This window comes from Phyllostomus hastatus, unplaced genomic scaffold (genome assembly GCF_019186645.2).
Source record: "Phyllostomus hastatus isolate PE091 unplaced genomic scaffold, TTU_PhHast_1.1 phas_scaffold_1066, whole genome shotgun sequence".
NCBI classification, from domain to species: domain Eukaryota; kingdom Metazoa; phylum Chordata; class Mammalia; order Chiroptera; family Phyllostomidae; genus Phyllostomus; species Phyllostomus hastatus.
The window spans coordinates 6,111,601-6,123,405 of NW_025334004.1; the positions used below are offsets into that span (position 1 = coordinate 6,111,601).

General features: G+C 46.6%; 1 pseudogene; it reads left to right on the forward strand.

Annotated features, from left to right (window-relative positions):
• Positions 1 to 1,380: 1,380 nt before the first annotated feature.
• Positions 1,381 to 2,844, forward strand: LOC123829020 (annotated as a pseudogene).
• Positions 2,845 to 11,805: the final 8,961 nt, after the last annotated feature.

Sequence of the window (11,805 nt, forward strand, 5' to 3'; positions counted from 1 at the left end):
TCCTCAATCCCTATTGTTTTCTTCTGTTTCATCTCACTGTAGTCCCCAGTGTCATGGCCAAGCAAGGTTATCTCTCTGTTTTCCCACCACACCATAGTCATCGCCACTTTCTGCCTGTGCTCTTGCTCTTTGCTCTTCCAAAATACTATCTCTTTTCTTTGTCCACCCGTCCATGTCTCTACTCAAGAAGCCATTCCTAAGCAGCACTGCATTCATTCAACTCCTTACAGTTCCCAACATTTAAAGCCTTCCTTTTCTTTTCCAACTGTCCTGGTCAAAGGCCCTGGATTTGACAGGAGTCTTATCTAAAACTTCCTAGGTGGCTCCTGCCCAATTTCTATCCCTTTAAATTCTAAAATGCTTAATGAACACAAATGGCCTTGCAAATGAAGAAGACCCTAAGAACGGGAAGATTTCTATTTGGAGAAAGTGCTGGAACTCTCCCACAATGATGCATCGCCCTTCAACTTCCACATAGAAAGTATGAGTGGGCTAGGTTCCCAGATATCTAGCAAAGAAAGGGCAAGTCAGCTGCCTCCCCTCCCCCAGCCCAACACACACTTGCCAGACAGCATTTAAAATGCACTGCAGCATGTTCTTCTTTCCATTTGGAAAGGAAACAAGACTTGACATTCTGTTTCTCCCATTTCATTAAGGACAGGGGTCATCCTGGGAAGGTGAAGGGTGGTTTCCAAGAGAAAGAAGACTTGTGGGGGAGTGGAGTTGGGGTGGGGGACCTGGCTCATCCCTTCCCATTAGCCTGCTTCACCCTTTGAAGTGAACAAGCCCAGCTTTCACAGCGAATTATTTTCAGTAAGGTCTCTGCCAGGACCCAGCTTTCCCTGGCTAAGGCAATACCCAGAAGGACTGAGTGACAGTTCAAGGTCAGACAAGGTGTCCTGACAGAACTGGCCCGTGGAGGTGGTACTAAGACAGCTGGGAGATAAGGAGTGGAGGAGGGGAGAAGGCAGAAGGCAGGACATATGTGGTAAAGCTGAACCTGGAAGCCTCTCTCTCACTCACACACACACACACTCCCACAAGAAACACATACTTTTCTTTCCCTCCCCTCTCTAACTCCCCAAGGCATGTCTATAAATAAACAATAAGACCCCAGCCTGCCAAGGCCCATTATTAACTCTTGCAGTGTTTTGGCTGTAAGTGTCTAAGTCCTCACATGGTTCCTCAATTCATGGTTTGCAAAACATTTTCCCATATGTAATCTTTACCTGATTCTCAAATCACACACCCTAAAGGCCCTGGCAGCACTTCCTCATCAGTCTCATACACGGAATTATGGACTGCCACCCCTCCCCATTCTCAAAGTTCTTAGCCTTAATACTATAAGCTTTGGGTCATGCTACTCAAAAAAAATTGCCTATGATCTTGGATGAAGCATTTGTGGTGGCTGGTGTGGGCTCCTGCTCTGTGTCATGCCTCCTGGGCATCTGCCTGACCTCCACAGTACAGCTGGTGACACAGCTTATGACAGCTTATGACCTATGGCTGCCTCCTAGACCACACCTAGGAAAACTACAAACCTGCTGAACTGGTCTGTGCAGAGTGCTAAGGGAATGAGGTACTTGGAGACGTGCGACTCATGTACAGGGGCCTGCCTACTCGGAATGTGGCGGTCAAGAGTCCCAGCCATGCTAAGATCACAGACTTTTGGGCTGGCTCAGCTGCTGGACGTTGATGAGATGGAATACCACATGGACGGGGGCAAGGTGCCCAAAAGTAGATGGCACTGGTGTCCACTCTCCGCCAACGGTTCACCAACCAGGGTGATGTGTGAACTACGGTGTGACTGCATGTGATCTGGTGACTCTTGGAGCCAAACCTTATGATGCAGTCCCAGCCTGCAATATCCCTGACAAGCTGGAGAAGAGGGAATAACTGCTCCAGACCCCCTATCTGCAGCATTGATGGCTACAAGATCATGGTCAAATGTTGGATGATTGACTCTGAATGTTGGCTTTGGCTCCAGGAGTTGGTAGCCAAGTCCTCCTGTATGGCCAAGGACCCCCAATGTTTTGTGGTCATCGAGAATGAGGACTGGGGCCTTGCCAGCTCCTTGGAGAGAATCTTCTACTGATCACTGCTGGAGGATGACAACTCGGGGGCGCCTAGTGGATGCTGAGGAGTACCTGGTACCCCATCAAGACTTTTTCAACCAAACCCTGTCCTGGGTGCTGGAGACGCAGCCCACTGGAGGCATCAGAGCTCATCCACCAGGAGTGGTGGTGATGAACTGATGCTGGAGCCCCTCCCAGGAGGAGCCCCCCGCTGGCACCCTCAGAAAGGGTGGGCTCTGGTGTGTTAGATGGCAACTTGGGAGTGAAGGTGGCCAAGGGGCCGCAGAGCCTCCCTCACATGACCCCAGCCCTCTACAGTAGTATAGTGAGGACCCCACAGTACCCCTGCCCCCTGAGGCTGATGGCTACATTGCCCTCTGACCTACCACCCCCAGCCAGAATACACGAATGAGCCAGAGGTTTGCCTGAAGACCCCCATCACCCCTAGAGGGCACTCTGCTTCCTCTGCAACCTGCCAGTGCCACTCTGGAAAAGCCTGACTCTCTCCCCCAAGACTCTCTCCCCTGGGAAGAATGGGGTTGTCAAGGACATTTTTGACTTTGGGAGTGCTGTGAAGGGCCCCTAGTTCTTGGCACCCAACAGCAGGGCTGCCCCTCAGCCCCACCCCTTTCCAGCCTTCAGCCCAGCCTTTGACAACCTTTATTACTGGAACCAGGACACATCAGAGCAGGGCTCTCCACCCGGCACCTTTGAGTGGACTCCTAGAGCAGAGAACCCTGAGTACCTGGGCCTGGACGTGCCAGCGTGAGCCAAAGGGCCAAATCGGCTTAGGCCCTGCTCATCCCTTGGGAAATGGGGAAGGCCTGACTTCTGGCCTGTGTCAGAGGACTCGGGGAGAGGTCCCTGCCATGCCATAAACTTCCCACTCTACTCCAGTTCCCAGGTGGCTGAGAGGTGCCCTGCCTGGCTGGGAGAGGAGGCAGCCCTGGCAAGGAAGTCTCCTTTGACTTGGAGCCCTGCCTCACAGGCTCCAGGGTCCAGTGGATGCCACAGCCAGTCTCCTCACCTGAAGGGGCGGCCCAGCCTGGCTCTCTTCTTCCAGAGGCCTGGAGGACTTAAGGAAGCTGGGCCTAGGGGGGGAAGAGGCCGGAAGGAAGTGTCCAGGACTAAAGCAACCCATTCAGGGACTGTCCCTGAGTCCTAACTCTGCCCCCAGGAAGAAAGGAGCAGCAATAGTGCCCAGATCTAGTCCTATACAGAGTGCTTTTTTTGTTGTTTTTGTTTATATTTTTTGTGTTTAAAAAAAAAAGCCCTGACTGGTGCACCACAGTGGATTGAGTACTGGCCTGCAATCCAAAGGGTTGCTGGTTTGATTCCCAGTCAGTACACATGCCTGGGTTGCAGATCAGGTCCCCAGAAGGGAGTATTCAAGAGGCAACAATACACCGATGTTTCTTTCCCTCTCTTTCTCCTTCCTTTCCACTCTCTCTATAAATAAATAAATAAATAAATAAATAAATATCTTTAAAAAACATTATTTAAAAAGAAAAAAATGTTGAAATAAGGTCTTAGGGGAGCGTAGGAATTGTGGGAGGGAGGTGATCCCTGGGGTTGAGGAAGGGATATCTCTCCTACACCTACTTTCTCCATCTGCAAATATACTTTTTTCTTGGAGGTGGGGAGAAAGCTGCCTATGGTTGGTTCAAGCCACAAATATCTCAAAACATTACTTGCACACCCCTAATAATTAGGGCCACTAACTTTGAAAAATTTGCTCTGTTCCAGGTACTATGGTAAGTGCTTTACATACATGACCTCATTTACATTTCACAACAATCTTGAGTTGTCAATATGATGGGGCAGTTTATAGATGGGGAGAGCTCTGATGTTTTGTTACTTGACAGTACACACTGAATTTTGAACCCAGGTTTATGTGACTATAATGCACATGCCCTCGACCCCTGCCGTGAGGTCCTGTTACTAACAGCCCTTTGGCAGCTAAGATTCCAGGGCACCTACTGGGGAGTCTGCTCAGACATCTGGAATGCCAGGATTAATAACCAGTTAAACAACGCCTGCAGTGACATCTTTTACTTATCACTTCAACAAACATGTATTTTGCCGACCGAGTATTGTGGATAGAGCAGTAACTAAAACAGATAGGACCTGCTCTCGGAGCTTACAGTCCAGTTAGGGGGTGGTGCATAAATGAACACAAAATTAAAATACAAGTACCAGTTCACCAAGAAGCTCCAAAGAAACACAGAATAAACATGACATAGTTCTAATTTTTCCAAACACTGTTTTTAGCTGTGCTATGTCAAATGATCTTCTGTCCTCTTTGCTCCCCTTAAAATATCTCAGACAGATTCCATTACTTCCTGTCACGTTCAGTTACTGAAATTTAGTCCAGGCCAATGTAACTCCCATCTCATATCTCATCCAAAGCCTTCTGGCTTCTCAGAGTGGGTGAGACTTGCTGCTAAAGGGGCTTGGCATGCCACAGCAGGGGGGGTTGGGCTCTTCCTCTCCATCCCCTACAACCCACTTCACAGACTCACGTGGCTGGAGACCCCTCATCCAGACGGTGGCTGTCTGGGGTGGGAGCCAGCCACTCAGCTCAGGCCTTCAGACCCATGGGACAATCAAGCATCCTGCCCTCCAAGCTGTGGGGGAGACCTTGCCCCACTGCCATCCCTTCTGGTAGCCCTGCCTTCTCTCTCTGTCTTTTTTCTCTCCTGGGACACAAAGAGATAACAGCTCAGACAGCAGGACTGCTGCCCAAGCATATGTCCAGCCAGGAAATATGATACCAGTGGTTCCCAAAGCCAGTCCCTCCCCCACCTCACCCTCACACTCCTTTCCCTGCCTTAGTCAGAAACTCTCTCAGGAGCTCTGCTCCTCCCCCAAGCTTACTGAGGATCTCCCACCCCTTCTCCAGCTCAGCTCTCTCCTCAGAGACCCTGGGGTGGGGGCAGGGTTGATAGCATTAGAACCGGTTCTGCCTCTTCATCAGTAGGTTGGAAGCTCTCTTTAGGAACATAGGGTGCTTAGCACCTTTTTTGTCACCTGTGGGCCTTGGCAGCTGTTCCAAGACGGCAGGAAAGGTCTCACTTAACATCCTGTTACAGACAAAATTATAATTGTGAAACATGGTGTGAAGGAAAAGAACAGGGTACTATGAGAGGAAATGTCCATGCTCTGGATCTTGGGTTCAAATCCTAGCCCTGCCCCTTACTGTGTGCCTTTGGGCAGGTGACTCAACCTCGCTGTGCCTCAGCTTCCTTACACGTCCAATGGTCATGATAATAGTACCCACTCTATAGGATTAAATAAGAAAATGTAAGTAAAACTCTTAGTATGGTGCCTGCCATTAATAAATGGTGCCAGTAAAGTAAGTTTCATGATGACATGAACTGGGAAATGCAGACACTTCACAGGCACTTGGCAACATTTGATGAAATAATGAACGAGGGACACTATCAAGAACTACCTATCTGAGATTAGACCACTCTGAGGAGGTGACACCAGCTTTGACATGAAAGATTAGGGGACTTCTGCCCAAGAGGGAAGGAAAAGCAAAAGGAACAATGAGATTAGTTGCTCTTTGCTTCCTTAGGGTAAAATTTCTCCCAAATCCAATTTAGGTAGATTGGACTCATATCACATTACATAATAGACATAAAAAAGTTGCCTTCAATATTTTAATACGCTGTTTACATACAGAGTCACAAGATGCTAATTCCCTTATGTCAAGACCGAAGGTTGACATAACTCCCAGGTGCTACAGTCCCTCGGTGCCTCTGTGCCCTTCACAGCACCTCCAACAGTGCAGTCAGCAGCTCTACCACTTCGCTGCTGGTGGGGAGTCTTCTAGGGACCCCAGCTTCTCCAGGGCATGTTGTGTGTCTGTGTGTCTGGAAAGGACTCAGAGACCTATTCAACTTTCTCTGCCCCATGTCATCCCAAGACAAGGTCCCTGCCCCTCCACCAAGGGAAGGAAACCTGTAGAACTCGACAGAGGTGGGCCTCAGTCAACCATCCCCATGACCTCTACTCTTTGCCCTCCTGTAACTGACCTTCACTGCCCCTACCCCGCCTTTTAAGAGATGAATTGGAGGACAGCTGGAATGAAGGACCAGCGTGAGGAAGGGCATGGGAATGAAGACAGGTAGGAAAGACACAGCTGGTTTGCCCGCCGCAAAGCACACCAGCTGAAAATTCTCTCTATAGCAGTCATGCATAAGAAGAATGGCAAACAGAGATCAAAAGAAGGGTGCTGACAATTAGGGAACTGAAGGGTTGAGATGGGAAATAGTGGGCGGAGTTACAGGCTTCCAAGATTCATGGGGCCAGGGCAAGAATGCCGTCAGAGGCCTCAGCCCCCTCTCTTCCCACCCTGACCTCACCCTTACACAGCAGACACTCCAGCCCACATGTCCAAGGGCTATCCATGGGAACTCCTCCACCCCATCTTCCAAAAAGCCACCTCTCAAGACCAAGGGTGCAGCCAGAAGTGTGTAGCCCACCCTCAGGAGGACACCTTGAGGTGGGCTAAGCAGGAGAAGCAAACCCAGGATCCAGGGCCACCATGAGCATAAACTAAAAGAGGGCACATGCATGGGTTGTGCCGAAAGGCCAGACTTTGGAAATTAGAAAAGCAAACATTGCATTTTACAGTAATTACCACCTTTGAGAAATAAGAGAACCTTACCTCCTACCATATCTTAGGTCCCAGGCGGCACCCAGGGAGTACCCCCACCTGCAGCAGCCCCGTGGGCATGTGACAGCTCAAATGGCATGTCAAGTATGTGCCTCCAACACAAAGCTCTAAGACCCCAAAACAATTTTGTGACAATGGCAGTTGTCATGAAAATAGTACAGTGTGCACAGAGAATATTTGTTGTTGCTACCAAGATTGTTGCTTTGGGGGGTTGTTTCCATTTTTTAAAGTTGTCAGCCAAGACTTTAGCAGCAGCAAAATCAAGGTTTGGCTAGAGGCCACGTCTGATTCCACATGACCTAAATGGCCAGAGACAGAGTGTTAGCTTCCACAAAGAAAGGAATGTATCATAAAACCAGAAGCAAACATATGAGCAAGTACTCTATGGTCTATTAACTAGGGCACATCCAAAGATTAATCTTAAAGGTTGCATATCCAAGAGTGTGCATAACTAGACATTTGAGTCTTTGTGCATCTCTGCTTACAGCTGTGTCTAGTTACTTCGAATCTGACCAGCATTATAAATGGCTGGGATAAAACATCTCCTGAAGGAAGTAGGTGCTGTGACTCATCAGCCCCTCTGACTCAGCGGATGTATGCTGTCATGAGGTGTTAATACCTAGATCCGTGAACAGACCAAGAGTGGGGCAAAGGGGTTATGAGAAGCTGTGTCAGCAAATAGCCAGAAGCCCCACCAACCATCATTATGACTGTATCCTTTTGTGATACGTAGCATCTATGTCTTTTGTTGCTGTAAGGGCAACTCGCTGGCACAGCTGTGGCCTGATCGTTGTTTCCAAGACTGGTAGCTAGATGATATAATGCAACTGGAACTGATCCCAAGATGGGAGGCTGCCTCTCTCTACCCCGGTTTGACGCGCTCTCAGGGTAGATATACAAGGGCTGGGAGACTGTGCTAGGAATCAGAAAGACAGTGTGGTGCAGGTGCCTATCTTTGTAGGTGGTGGTAGCAGCAGGGGGCTTTCCACTCCACAGCTGTCATTTAGAAGGTGAAGGGGACATATTTATCATGTTAACTAGAATTTCCTTTTTTGTCAGCTGGAACCCTAGGTGTGAGCACTAAGACCCCAGGGAATAGCTGGATTTAGCTATAATTTTCATTTTTGCAGCACCAGCACTAAGAACCCAGGGAATAGTTGGATTTAGCTATAATTTTCATTTTTGTAGCAGCAATGAGAACACAAAGGAAACTTTTATTCAATTGGACACAATCTGGCATCTCAGAAGAAGGTTAGTAAAATACATAAAAATAAATGGTCCATTGTCATGAATTCAAACCACATACAAAGAGCTGGCAGAACAATGCTTTTAAAACCCAGCTGTTCCAAAACAACTTGATATTCTTAAGGCTTATACAGGGTGGGGCAAAAGTAGGTTTACACTTGTTCATATGGAAAATAATATAATAATTTATAAATAATAATACAAGAATAAACTGTGTTTTGTATACTCACAACTGTAAACCCACTTTTGCCTCACCCTGCACAAGGAAGAAATCATCCCTACCTACCCCCAAAACTATTGAAAACAAAATAAAAGTTTTACATAGCATGCAAATGAGAAAGTTTGTACTTTGCTTATAGATACTAATAAACCTGTTTAAACTTTTTATTATTAAAAATATATGTATACATGTATACATATGTATAGATACATATGAAATAATATATAATGTATATATTAAAATTTGCTTTAAAATTGTTAGCAATATTTTTGAATCCTTGTCTGTACCCATTTTCAATTCCCTCCATCTTCCTTCATTAGAACTAGCCCCTATGCCCAATTCTACTTATTTTCTTGCTTTCTCTTAGAGATGATAGATAGATAGATAGATAGGTAGGTAGGTAGGTAGATAGATAGATAGATAGATCTGTTAAAAATCTTTGTATTCAGTTGTGCATGGTTTTGGACCTTGCATAAATGAATCATACTGCATTTCCTGCAACCAGCTTTTTTGCTCAATTTTGTTTGTGAGACTCATTCGTATTGCTAGGGTAGCTGCCATTCATTTTCACTTGTGCTTTCTATTCCATTGACACATAAAAATTTAAGAATTCAGAAGTCAATATTCTGCAGGGAGAACATACAGAAAACTGAACCTGACACTCTGCACATTTCTCACTCAAGGTATTTGCAAATTCTGAAGCTCCAGGATCCCCTTCTTCCATAAATTTTGTGTTTCAGAAGTCAGAAATTGTCTAACCCCTGGCTGGGATGGGGTGGAAGAGTATGGGGAGCCTGACTTGTCTGAGCCAATCATAATGTCTAATTCTCCTGTCCAGGGATTGGTTCATGCACTGACATGTGACTTTATCCTGGTAAAACATGGTGGTGGGGGTTGGGAGAGTCTTTGGTAGATGGAGGGTTAAGAAGAGGTTATTCACCCATAAAAAGTGACACAAGAAAGAGATGAGCTTCTACTGGGTGGTGTTGTATCTCCATATAATACTGGGAAACTGCAGCAGCCATTCTGTAATTAGGAAGCAAGTTAGCACAGGGATAATCAAAAAGAATGAGAATGAGAGGGGAAAACATGGAAATAACCTGAGTTTCAAGCTACTGAATTAGTCAACTTTGAAAACAACCTACCTGAGTAGTCATATTATGAGATCATAACTTTTCTTTATTGTTTAAGCTAGTTGAGTCAAGGGATCATGTCCCTTGCAACTTTGTACATCCCAATGAACAAACCCTTATATACAAAAGATCATAGAAGAGAAAAGGAGAAGCTAGATTGGTAAAACTAAGAAGTCTATGTTCAGGTTGTTTAGCAAGAAAGGGTATGGGAGAAAGGGTCAGGGGTCCAAGCTATACTACTTCGATAACCTTGAGTGAATTCAAACCATTCTGGGTCTCTATTTCATCATCTGTTTAAAAAAAAAAAGAAGTGGGTGGAGACATCCTCTAGTCCATATATGACCCAGTTCCCCAACATGGAACAGTTGAAGACACCACACTGCTTCAAGCAGAGGTCCTTATCCCTGTACTATACTGGAAACACCTAGGAAGGTCTCAAAATGTCCAACACCTGGGCTACAACTTGGACCAGTGAAATCAGAATCTGAGGGTTCAGGGAACATGGGCATCTGTAGTTTTAAAGCTCTCCCGGTGACTCCAATATGCAGCCAAGGTTGCAGACCACTGGCTTAGAAGGATCTTCTGAACTCAGCGGTGGGTGTCCACTCATTGGCAGGAGGAGGGATGGGCCAGGGGGTGAGGAATCAGCAAGACTGCGTGTGAGGGGCTGCTCTTGGTTCAAGATCTCTGCCCACTAGCAAGTGGGTTCGTTCAGGCCGCAGTTCCCAGTGGCTGTGAATACACCATGCACCATCTGGCAACGAAAGTTGAAGAAGAAACTCTCTCTTTGCAGATGGAAATGGTGAAGCCAAACTTGTGAACAACTTTTGAACTCACAGTGGTGAAGATGCACACAGTTCACTAACCACACTAGGGATGTCCAGCCTTTCAACTCGGAATAAACTAAAAAGAAAGCCACAAATTTATAAAAGAACAGGGTCCTTCCTTAAATAACTGAATTAAACCTTACTTTTGAGGAACAGAATACCATGCCTCTCAAATTCAAGCCATCCTTCCATGTTAAATTTTCAAAGCTGTATTGTTTCTGCTATTAGGCGTCAGGACATGAAATATGGATGACTCTGATCCGTAAGAAACACTGGGGGACCCCCAGCTCTTTAACGAAGCTCCCCTTCAGTCATTCACATGAAGCCTGGGGACAAGCCGGCCTTAGGTCAAGCTGCCAAGAGCTGACCAGGGCCATGCCTGCCTGGAAAGCACTCCCTCTTTAAGACAGGGAGCAGCTACAAAGGAGGATCGGGGGGGACACTACAGGGGGAACACTTCAGGGGGAAGTAGGAAGCAAAAGACAAAAAGTCACTGTCTAGCCTGAAGGTCATTTTCCAGCCTGACTCAGCCTGGCATGGGACCTCAAACAAGTCTTTTCCCTGCTCTTTTATAAAGGTAGGCATTGGAGTCCCATGGTCTTCAAGGTCACTGTTAGGCTCAAATTTGTTTTCTCTATCCCATGGGAAGACAGTGTTCTCCTTCACTCTACCATCAGCATGAACAGAGAGCCAGAGGAAACAAAATAAGGGTAATGAACTCCAATGCCAGAAAGGTCAGGCAGATCATGTAAGAGAATGAAACAGTGGGTGGGAACTATAACAACATAAGGCAGGATTCTCCATGTAGGGACACATGCCTCATCCACAGGGGAGGCTGCTGTTCAACTCCAGGCGGATGTCACCGTACAGAAAGATCTGGCAGTTGAGGAAAAGAAAATCTAAATTTTTAAAAAACATAGTTTGCTGTTCACTTTGGCAATAAATTGTTTAAAAGAAAGGAGAGAGAGAGAAAGAGAGAGGGAGAGAGAGAGAGCGCCTGTGTTAAACAAAATGCATCTGCCGGCAGATACAGCCTGCAGGCCTGTAGTTCACAACTTCTGAAGAAGAGAATGTTATGACATGATAAAATTTGTTCTTCATAATTTGACTTTTCTAGTAGGTTGGCCACTTATTTCCCCCTACATTTAAGAGACACTGCGCAGATGCTCTTTCTGGAATGTTAGGCAAGAACTGAAACTACAACTTAGGTGCACAGACCGGCTGCCTCTTACCCCAAGGAGCTGAACCCACTGCCCCCTCCCATGCCCTCCATGCAGCTCTAAGCTTCGTCCCTTGAGGAAGGTGCCAGGGCTCCAGAGAGAAGCCATTTCATCTTCTCCCACACCATCTCCTCCCCCACTGTGAAGCTGACAAGTGGCCCCAAAATAACCTTGACCCAGAAGGACAGTCCCAGCAGCTTAAATCACTGCCCCAAACCCCAACCCCAATGACCATGTATTAGGAGGTAACCCACAAGACTGGGACCATGTGAGTACCCTCAGGTGAGTTCAATTCCTGACCCAAATTAACCCCATCGAGTCATCCTTAAACAAAACAGGAGAATCTCAGTTCATGATTTCTTATTCAACTATGGCTCTGACAAAGAAAACATACTTAGATG